Raw genomic sequence first — 8,441 nt, 5'->3', positions numbered from 1 at the left:
GTCTAGAAGACATGGGCTTGTTACCGTCCTTTCTGACCTATGATTGTTAATGCCCCCTCTCTGGGATAGTACCTGAGTCTTGGCAAGGGGCTTATGATATAGGTGTCTCCTTTGTGGTTGCACTTTGTGGTTGTGTCTTTCACTTCTCCGATGAAATCTCCGAGATCCACTAATTTACAGGTAGAGATGGGAATTTAGAGGAAAGTTTGATATTAAATCTATTCATCAGAATAATACGGCTGAATGAGAACTAGTAGGCTCACCCTTAGGGCCTGTAAAACCCCCAACCACTGATTCTTGGTCAGATTTATAATACCAAGAATATTTGTTGTTATGTAGAGCAGGCTTTAAATTCAAATCAGAAAATTTATGCCATTATTGTACCCATGAGGATATAATATTTATGCCATTATTGTACCCATGAGTATATCTTGTCATGCAGACATTACTGCATTTCACAGGGTTCATAGTTGAAAGACTGTTGATGACCTGTCACCCAGCAGGCTATATAGCACCTGCTAGTACAATGGAAGCTAGCCAGCAGGAAGGAAGCTTCCTGGTGAGTACCAGCTTCGCATCCTGTGATCAATGTGTGTGTTAACTTCATTAGTAAGATCTTACCATTGAGATCTCCTGGGCAAGAACAAGCAATGGTAAAGCCTATGTTGTTTTAGGGGTTTCTGGAGGCACCTCTGATCAAAATTTGAGAGGAGAGATCCCACACCTGGCACTGGACTTCTTCTTTAGAAACCTTTGTCTTCCACGATGAGCATACTCCCTTGAGTAGGGTAATTTTGTTTTGTTTTGTTAAGACAACATTTCTCCGTGTCCTTCTGACTGTCCTGAACTCACTCTGTAGACCAGGTGGGCCTCAAGCTCACAGAGATTCGCCTGCCTTTAGCTTCTGAGTGCTGGGGTTAAAGGCATGTGCCACCACCATCAGGCCAATTGTGCTAGTTGAAAAGTCTGACATTTCCACGATTGAACAAAATCAGTGTTTTCTGGAGATGGAGACTGAAAAACGGACACCACTGTACCCTGGATTATCATCTGGAGAATAGTGGAGAAATTGCACCGGCCAAGTTGGAGAACACATGTTCTCAGGCCTAAATTCAAGCTTACTCTCTCAAAGTGTCCAGCAGTATTTTGGGACCAGAATCATGAAGGGTTAGTTGCTGTAATATATTTATGTACATATAGAAAAGTGAAGTTTTGCACCTTTTTCAGCCACAGATGTACTGTAAAATATCAGAGTTATTTCCAAGAAACAAGCTCATTTCCCTAAGTGCAGTAATCTTATTTCTGTGTAAATATTCAGGCTGTGCTGGATACTTCAGAGATTGCAGTTTTAAATATTAGTTTTGCTATTTTGTCTTTATTCTCCAAGCATCCCAAGCACATTTATGTGTGACTTCTCTAGTTTATTGCTTTTACTACCCTTTCTCTCAGTGGTTTTGACTTCTCCATCTTCTTACTATTTTCTTTGTGCAATGGTTTTTATTAAGTTTATTTGAAAAGTATTCTTTCTGAAATCATTATGGCTTCTATATTGCTTCCCTCATTATTTTTTAGACATTTTTTGAGTTTCTTTCCTGAATAAAATTAATCTTTTAATTTTCTCTATTTTATATACTTTATTTTTCAATTTCTTTTTTGCTTTAATTTAAGAAACGTGTAAACACACATGAGAAATAAAAGTTGTAAATACTTATGAAGTATTGTGTGATCTTGTCATGCATGCATTGTGTGGTATTGAGGTCATGTTAAATACATGTCTTATCAAGTAATTTATCAGTACTTTATGGTGGAAATATTCAAGTTTTTAAATGTGGCATATTATTGATATCTATAGACATTTTAATATACAATTGCACACCAGAACATCTTAATACCATTCACTGTATCTTGGTATCAATTGATTAACTTTTTCTACTCCCTCCTCCTTTATGCTCTTTATCTTATGGTAAGTATATACCATGTTTTTCATCTCTAAGGAAATCAACTCTTTAAAGTTATTTTACTTGACATAATGACCTTGTCTCATCCATATTGCTGCAAATGATAGCATCTCATTGCTGTGTGCATAAATATATTCTATTTGAGCATATATGCTACCTTTTCTTTACCCACTCATCAGCTGATGCTATGAACCATTTCTTGGGTCCTGTGACTGGTGACGCATATGAACGTGAAAGCAGAGATGCTTCTTTATGATAAACAGATTTAATCTCAATATGGCTGTGTACATATTGAGATTGCTGGATATGTAGTTGCTCCATTTTTAATTTTTGAGTGATTTATATAGTGATTTGCATAGTATCTGTACTAATATACATTCACACTGTCCATATAAAGTACTAACGTGTGTTCACACCATCCGTGTACTAACTCCCATTCGCACCATCTATATGAAGTCCCAATACATGTTTACACCATCCCTGTAAAGTACTAAATCACATTCACACCACCCATGTGAGCACTAACGCACATTTGCACATGTATGTGAAGTACTAATGCGTGTTCACATTGTCTATGCAAAGTCTTTTGTGTTCACATTGTCTATGCAAAGCCCTAAGGTCCTTTCGCGCCTTCCGTGTGAAATACTGATATGCATTCCCATTGTCCGCGTGGAGGCCGAGGGTATGTTCCCACGGTCAATGGGAAGTGTTGATGTGTTTTCCCACCATCCATGTGGTACCGTCATTCATGTGAAGTGCTAATGTGCATTCACACTGTCCATACGAAGTGTTCTGATTTCTCCACATCTCCACCAGCACTGCCTTTCTTTTTCTGATAATAGCCCTGTTTGCTGGCAAAGCTTGGTTTAATTTTCCCAGCAGTTACAGAAGCCTGCCCTTTCTCCAGCTAATGTTTTTAGAGCCTTTGTCAAAAATCTTTTTGCTTCTAAGATATTTTTTTCTCGTCCATTGGTCTATGAATCCTATTTATGCCAACATCACTTTGTGTTGGTTCTTATGATTTTGTGCATGTGTACATACACACACACACACACAATGTATGTATGTTCATTATTCAAATAGTAAGCCTCATTATGGAATTTTACATAAATACACAAGGCATTTAAACATATTTGCCCCTCTATTACCCCTCTTGTCTCTCTCTGGTCCCCTCCCCTCTGCAAACAGTCTACTTTGACTTTAATGCCTTTAAAAAAACACAGGGTCCAATACGAGTGAGAAATACAATATTTGTCTTTTTGAGTCTCCCACTCCCTTTTAACATTTTTGAGGAATTTAAAGAGGAACCATCACTATATCATTAGATTTACTAACACTTTAAACATGACTTCCTGAGAAGCTATTTCTTTCTGAACTTTTATTTAACAACAACATCACCAAAAGTGTTGCTGATTCAAATTTATTATAGATCCAGTGAGGCTTCCTTCCTCCCTGGCTCCTTTACATTCTTTTAGTTAAATCTCAATAAACTGTATGTGCTCAGGAGCCGGTCAGTTTCATCTAGGTTACCAATACAGGTCTATAGGTCTTACACATCATAAGAACAGCTTAATCAAAGGTCTTCTGTCTCCCACCAGCAGATCCCTGCTGATGGACTGGCTCAGCAGTGCAAGGCCTGCTCAGGATGTGGTACACAACAGTTGTGGACCAACAGACCATACTAGCTTTCTTCAAAGGGACCAACAGTAAAGGAGTCAGATTCTGCAGAAGCATAAAAAACAAAACAAAACACAGCCTTCAGAAAGAGACTGGATTTTCCTGCTTTCCTAATCCCCCCACTCCCACCCCGTGCTTTGTAGAGGGTCTTTTTCTCTGTGTCTCATGCCTGTGCCCCATACACACCTGTCTTCAGCTGCTGGTTTGTCTGTGGCGGTTGAAATTTCTCGACTGCCATCTGCTGCCCTTGAGATATTTCCTACCTTTTAACTCTTGAACTGGCAGAGAAACCCAACCAACACTCCTAGACTATATCAATTAAGCATTGTATTTTTTGGTCTCTTATTTATTTTTGCTTTGATTTTTATTATGTCTTTTCTTTATACTAATTTTGGGGTTGATTTGTTATTGTTTCCCTAGATTTTTGAGATACAGTGACAGATTGTTTATTTTCTATCTTTACTTTCCCCAATGTAGACATTAGTGGATATAAACTTTTTTATTAGCACTTTTTTTTAAGATTTTTTTTGCTGTGCCCCATAATTTAAATTTTTTCTTTCATTTTTTTTTTCACCCTTCTTAGTTTGCTATAAATGTTAGGCAAGTGCCCTTTCACCAAACTATATATAGAACCCTTAAGTTTTATTTTTTTTTAGAACCCTTAAGTTTTAAATTCTTATCAAAGGCAATTTTGTTTATCTTCAATTACTTTTCTAAGAAAATTTGTTTCAATTTTAATTACTGTGTTTATTAAAGCAGTTTTTTTTAAATTAATGATGGTGGTGGTCGATAGTGATGGAGGCAGTAGTAATTTTAGTAGTTCATATGCATATTTTGGAAGAGAATTAGTATTTGCTGGAATATTTTAATTTTGAGTCTTCATTTTCTTCATACAATGGATTTGACAAGGATGTTTACTGGCTTCCAAAGTCTCTATTTTAAGACTGCCCTCTACTGGCAAAGGAAAGCGTAGTTTCTTTCATGGAAACAGTTGTGTAAGGAGAATTGAATACCTCTTTAGACTGCTTGTTTTAGATCAGCTCTGTATGATGATTAATTTTCCCTCCTACTTCTTTATTATTTTATTAGTATCCAGAAGGACATGTGTTGATCTCCTCATCTTTCTTACGTATATTCAGTTCCCACAGAAGTGGCTTCGTGCTCGGTATCCCTGTGAGTCCTATTCTTCTGCCTTTTCCCTATAACAAGTGCTTCGTTCTTGAGGTTCTTTGTAACACTGTATACATTTTTAATTGAAATACAATAAATCTTTTTTTCCTTCCATTTCTTTCCTCCGTCTAGCCCCTCTAAAGTCCTCTCTCTCCAACCCTTCTACCCACTTCCACTCTCAAACTGATAGCTTCTTATCAATGCATACATACTGATCCTGCTTTAGTGTGAACAAGAACATTATTTTGTTTCAGAATGGTTCCATCTGCTCTCCATAAACCTTGGGTTCTGTGCTCTCTTCTGCTTCTTCTTTTTACATAGTTCTTTTCAGATTCAGAGAATTTTCTGCTTATCTAGGGTTGAAGAGGCAATTTCTGAGACAGGTTTATTGAAATTTAATGCTTATTTCTCTTCTCACGAATACCTTGAAGTTTCTGACACTCAAAGGCTCTTTGCGATGTTGAGTTCATGGGACATGTGTGAAGTTTTTCTTTTTAATTCATGCTCTCTTTTCTTAGAATGTGTGCTGATTTCTCAAATCAGCACATAAAGTTATCCCTGGGACCACCCTGGAGCCTTCCCTTCCCTCTGGAAAAGCCTCATATCTTTCCTGTCGTCTTGTCACGCATTCCCAGGGAAAATGAATAGGCAGGGAGGAATTTATGGAGACATAAGCCAAGGCAGAAGAGGGCGTCCTATGTATGTGTACAAACGCATTTTGAAAAGTTTGAACATATCATTTAAAATGTGCCAGGCAGTGGTGGCACACCTTTAATCGGGAAACAGAGACAGGTGGATCTCTGTGAGTTCGAGGCCAGCCTGGTCTACAAGAGCTAGTTCCAGGACAGGTTCCAAAGCTACAGAGAAACTCCGTCTCAAAAACAAAACAAAACAAAAAATGTTCTATTCTGGAATAAACAACAGTTGAGTCTTATAACCTATTTTTTTTTTTAAAAAAAGTTATCTTGAGATGTAATAGAAGTCAGGGTCTTGGAGTAGGTACACTGGTTTTTGTTTGTTTTGATTTTTTAATGTGAAAGCTTATTCCAGAAAAGTCTATTCTTTTACTATTGTCTTTATTGCTACTTATTATTACAACAGTCCTATATACTCCCTCTTCTATAGTTGTGGATATCAATACCAGAATTTTACACAGTACCAGAGAACTGTGTCTCTGCTCCCTCTACAACCACAAGAGGGCTTTGATACACAAATTCATGGCCTGAAACAGTGAAGTGTTTGGTGAGCTATGTACTATCTCCTGGTTTACAATGTGGAAACAAGACCTAGAGTCCTCCTGGAGAGCAGGGCATGCTTGTGCAGGCCAACAATCCAACCCTAAGAAGGCTGAAGGACCACAAATGACAGGCCAGTGTATGGCACACACTGAGATGAGGGAGAGAGATTATGCAGGAGAGAGAAAGAAGAGAAAGAGAAAGAGAAATGTTGAAAAGTCAAACAAAAACTCCATCACTTGCTAAAAATTAAGAATGCTATCTTGGACCAAACAAATGAATTTATTCTTATCTTTAGTGAAATCTTATCTCAGTCAAAGTAAAACTATAGAGTAAAGGCATTAGAAAACACTATTGAGCCGACCTGTGGGGTTACAGTAAAACCATAGACTGCAAGGGAAAGTTAAGCTGTCTGGGAAAATCTCAGAATGGAGGAGCTTACCATGAGCAGTGAATAATAAGAGAGCATGTGTACAGTTAGGAAAACGTTGGTGCTTCAGAACTTTTTGGCATAGGAGGACAGAATAGGAAAAGTGTAACCCCAATACTTGACTATGCCCACGTGCCGTAAAGTTTGAGTCCCCAGTCTTCCAAGATTTCGGGGAAACCATCTAAGAGCAAAGTACAGGGAACTCAAGTTTTTTGAGCTCTTATTGTGTGCTGGACACCGACAAGATCTTTTTCATCAGTCAGTTACTTTAAATGTTCCATGAATAAACATATCCAGGCTTATACACACTCACAAAAGTACACACACAGACATACAGAAACACACACACATGCACACACATTCCTCAGTCTCTGTGTTTCTCGGCCCATCCTGAAACAGTACTTGACTATATTATGAGTATAATACAGCTTGTCTGTATTCGCCACTGGGGTGCCAGAGAGCTCTCTGCTGCAGGCCTTTCTCTGTCCAGCTGCTCTGTCCAATTTTTGGCCCTTAACTACAGACAGCTCTAAGATGGAAACTAATTAAACCAGGGCTGGGAATACAGCTCAGTGGGAGACTGCTTGCCCAGCAGGACTGAAACCTGGAGCATGAGCTCAGCACCAAAACACAAAAACTGAACAAATAAAGCAGACTATTGAACTATTGAACAGTAGTGTTACTAAAATATCAAACCTCCACTCAGAAAACACAGTTGAGAGTAAGACCAGCGCTGGACAGCACCAGGACAATGTGGGGATGCTACATGAATTTCCTGGGGAAATCTATTTCCAGTCAGACGCACCAATAAGAGAAGAAACAATTCCACTCCACTTTAGTTTGGTGAATTTCAATCACAAGGGCACAGATGACATGTCATTTCTAGAAGAATGGGCATCTATTCCACCAGAGAAGAGTCTTGTTCCCTCCTTCCCAGCAATTGCTAACTTTTTATCCTTCTTCTGGAAGGAGAAGGCCCTGCTAGGCCCCCCCTTGGGATGCTTATGAGAGTACTGAGCTTTGTGAGTGATAAACACTGACATGTTAATTTTCCAATCTTCTGAGAGTCCCATACGGGCAATGATAGCTGTTCTGATTTCTAGCCAACAACACCTTGGAGGATACAGGTCTACAATATGATGGAAAAAATATATTCAAGTTCATCTGATCAAAGATCACTTTCCTAATTTAAACTACTGTCATCTTAGAACATGTAACATGTCCTGGAAAGAGCAAGGTGGTTGGTGACGCTGGCAGGAGGGCTGGAGAAAAAGGAACATGTTCTTTAGCTGGAGAGGTTATCAGCTACTTGGAAATGAACATCTCTGGGGACGGAGGGATCCTTAGGTCATTTCTGATATCAGAATGCATGTGAGCTTCTCTCTGTGAGCGTTCGGTACATCTCAAGAGACAAAGTCTCCATTTCCTACACAAGATTCTCTTCTCTCTCAGCCAACTCCCAATGGAGGGGCAATCTCCCCAGAGGAAGAACATAGGGATGTTCCGTTTTGTTGATTTATATATCTCTTTGTATGTCTCTTCATTAATCTCTATCTTCACCAGTTTCTTCCATGTCTCCCAGGATCATATTTAAATGCTGTTCATAAGCATGAAATCTGCCTCGAAGCTCCTGGTCGTTTCTCATCTTCACATAAATTTGCTCCTCCAAACTGAGCCTGATGAGATCCAGGGGCTCCTCTATGGTATTGGTGGTCTGTTGCTGACCTACGTTGTCTGCAATATTTTAAACACTGCTCCCTTTCCACCTCTCGTGAGAACTTAAAACAGATGTTTTATTTGCTTTAAAACAATATCATGGGGCTGGAGAGATGGCTCAGAGGTTCTTCCAAAGGTCCTGAGTTCAATTCCCAGCAACCACATGGTGGCTCACAACCATCTGTAATGAGGTCTGGTGCCCTCTTCTGGCCTTCAGGCATACACACAGACAGAATGTTGTATACATAATAAATA

At 39.0% G+C, this 8,441-nt stretch overlaps 1 pseudogene; it reads right to left on the bottom strand.

Moving 5' to 3' along the window:
• Positions 1 to 7,918: 7,918 nt before the first annotated feature.
• Positions 7,919 to 8,211, bottom strand: LOC130865756 (U6 snRNA-associated Sm-like protein LSm3; annotated as a pseudogene).
• Between the last annotated feature and the right edge of the window lie 230 nt (positions 8,212 to 8,441).

The sequence above is a fragment of the Chionomys nivalis genome, chromosome 24, assembly GCF_950005125.1.
Source record: "Chionomys nivalis chromosome 24, mChiNiv1.1, whole genome shotgun sequence".
Taxonomy (NCBI): domain Eukaryota; kingdom Metazoa; phylum Chordata; class Mammalia; order Rodentia; family Cricetidae; genus Chionomys; species Chionomys nivalis.
Note: the sequence above shows the minus strand (reverse complement) of the source record. Positions and strands in the feature narration are given on the sequence as shown.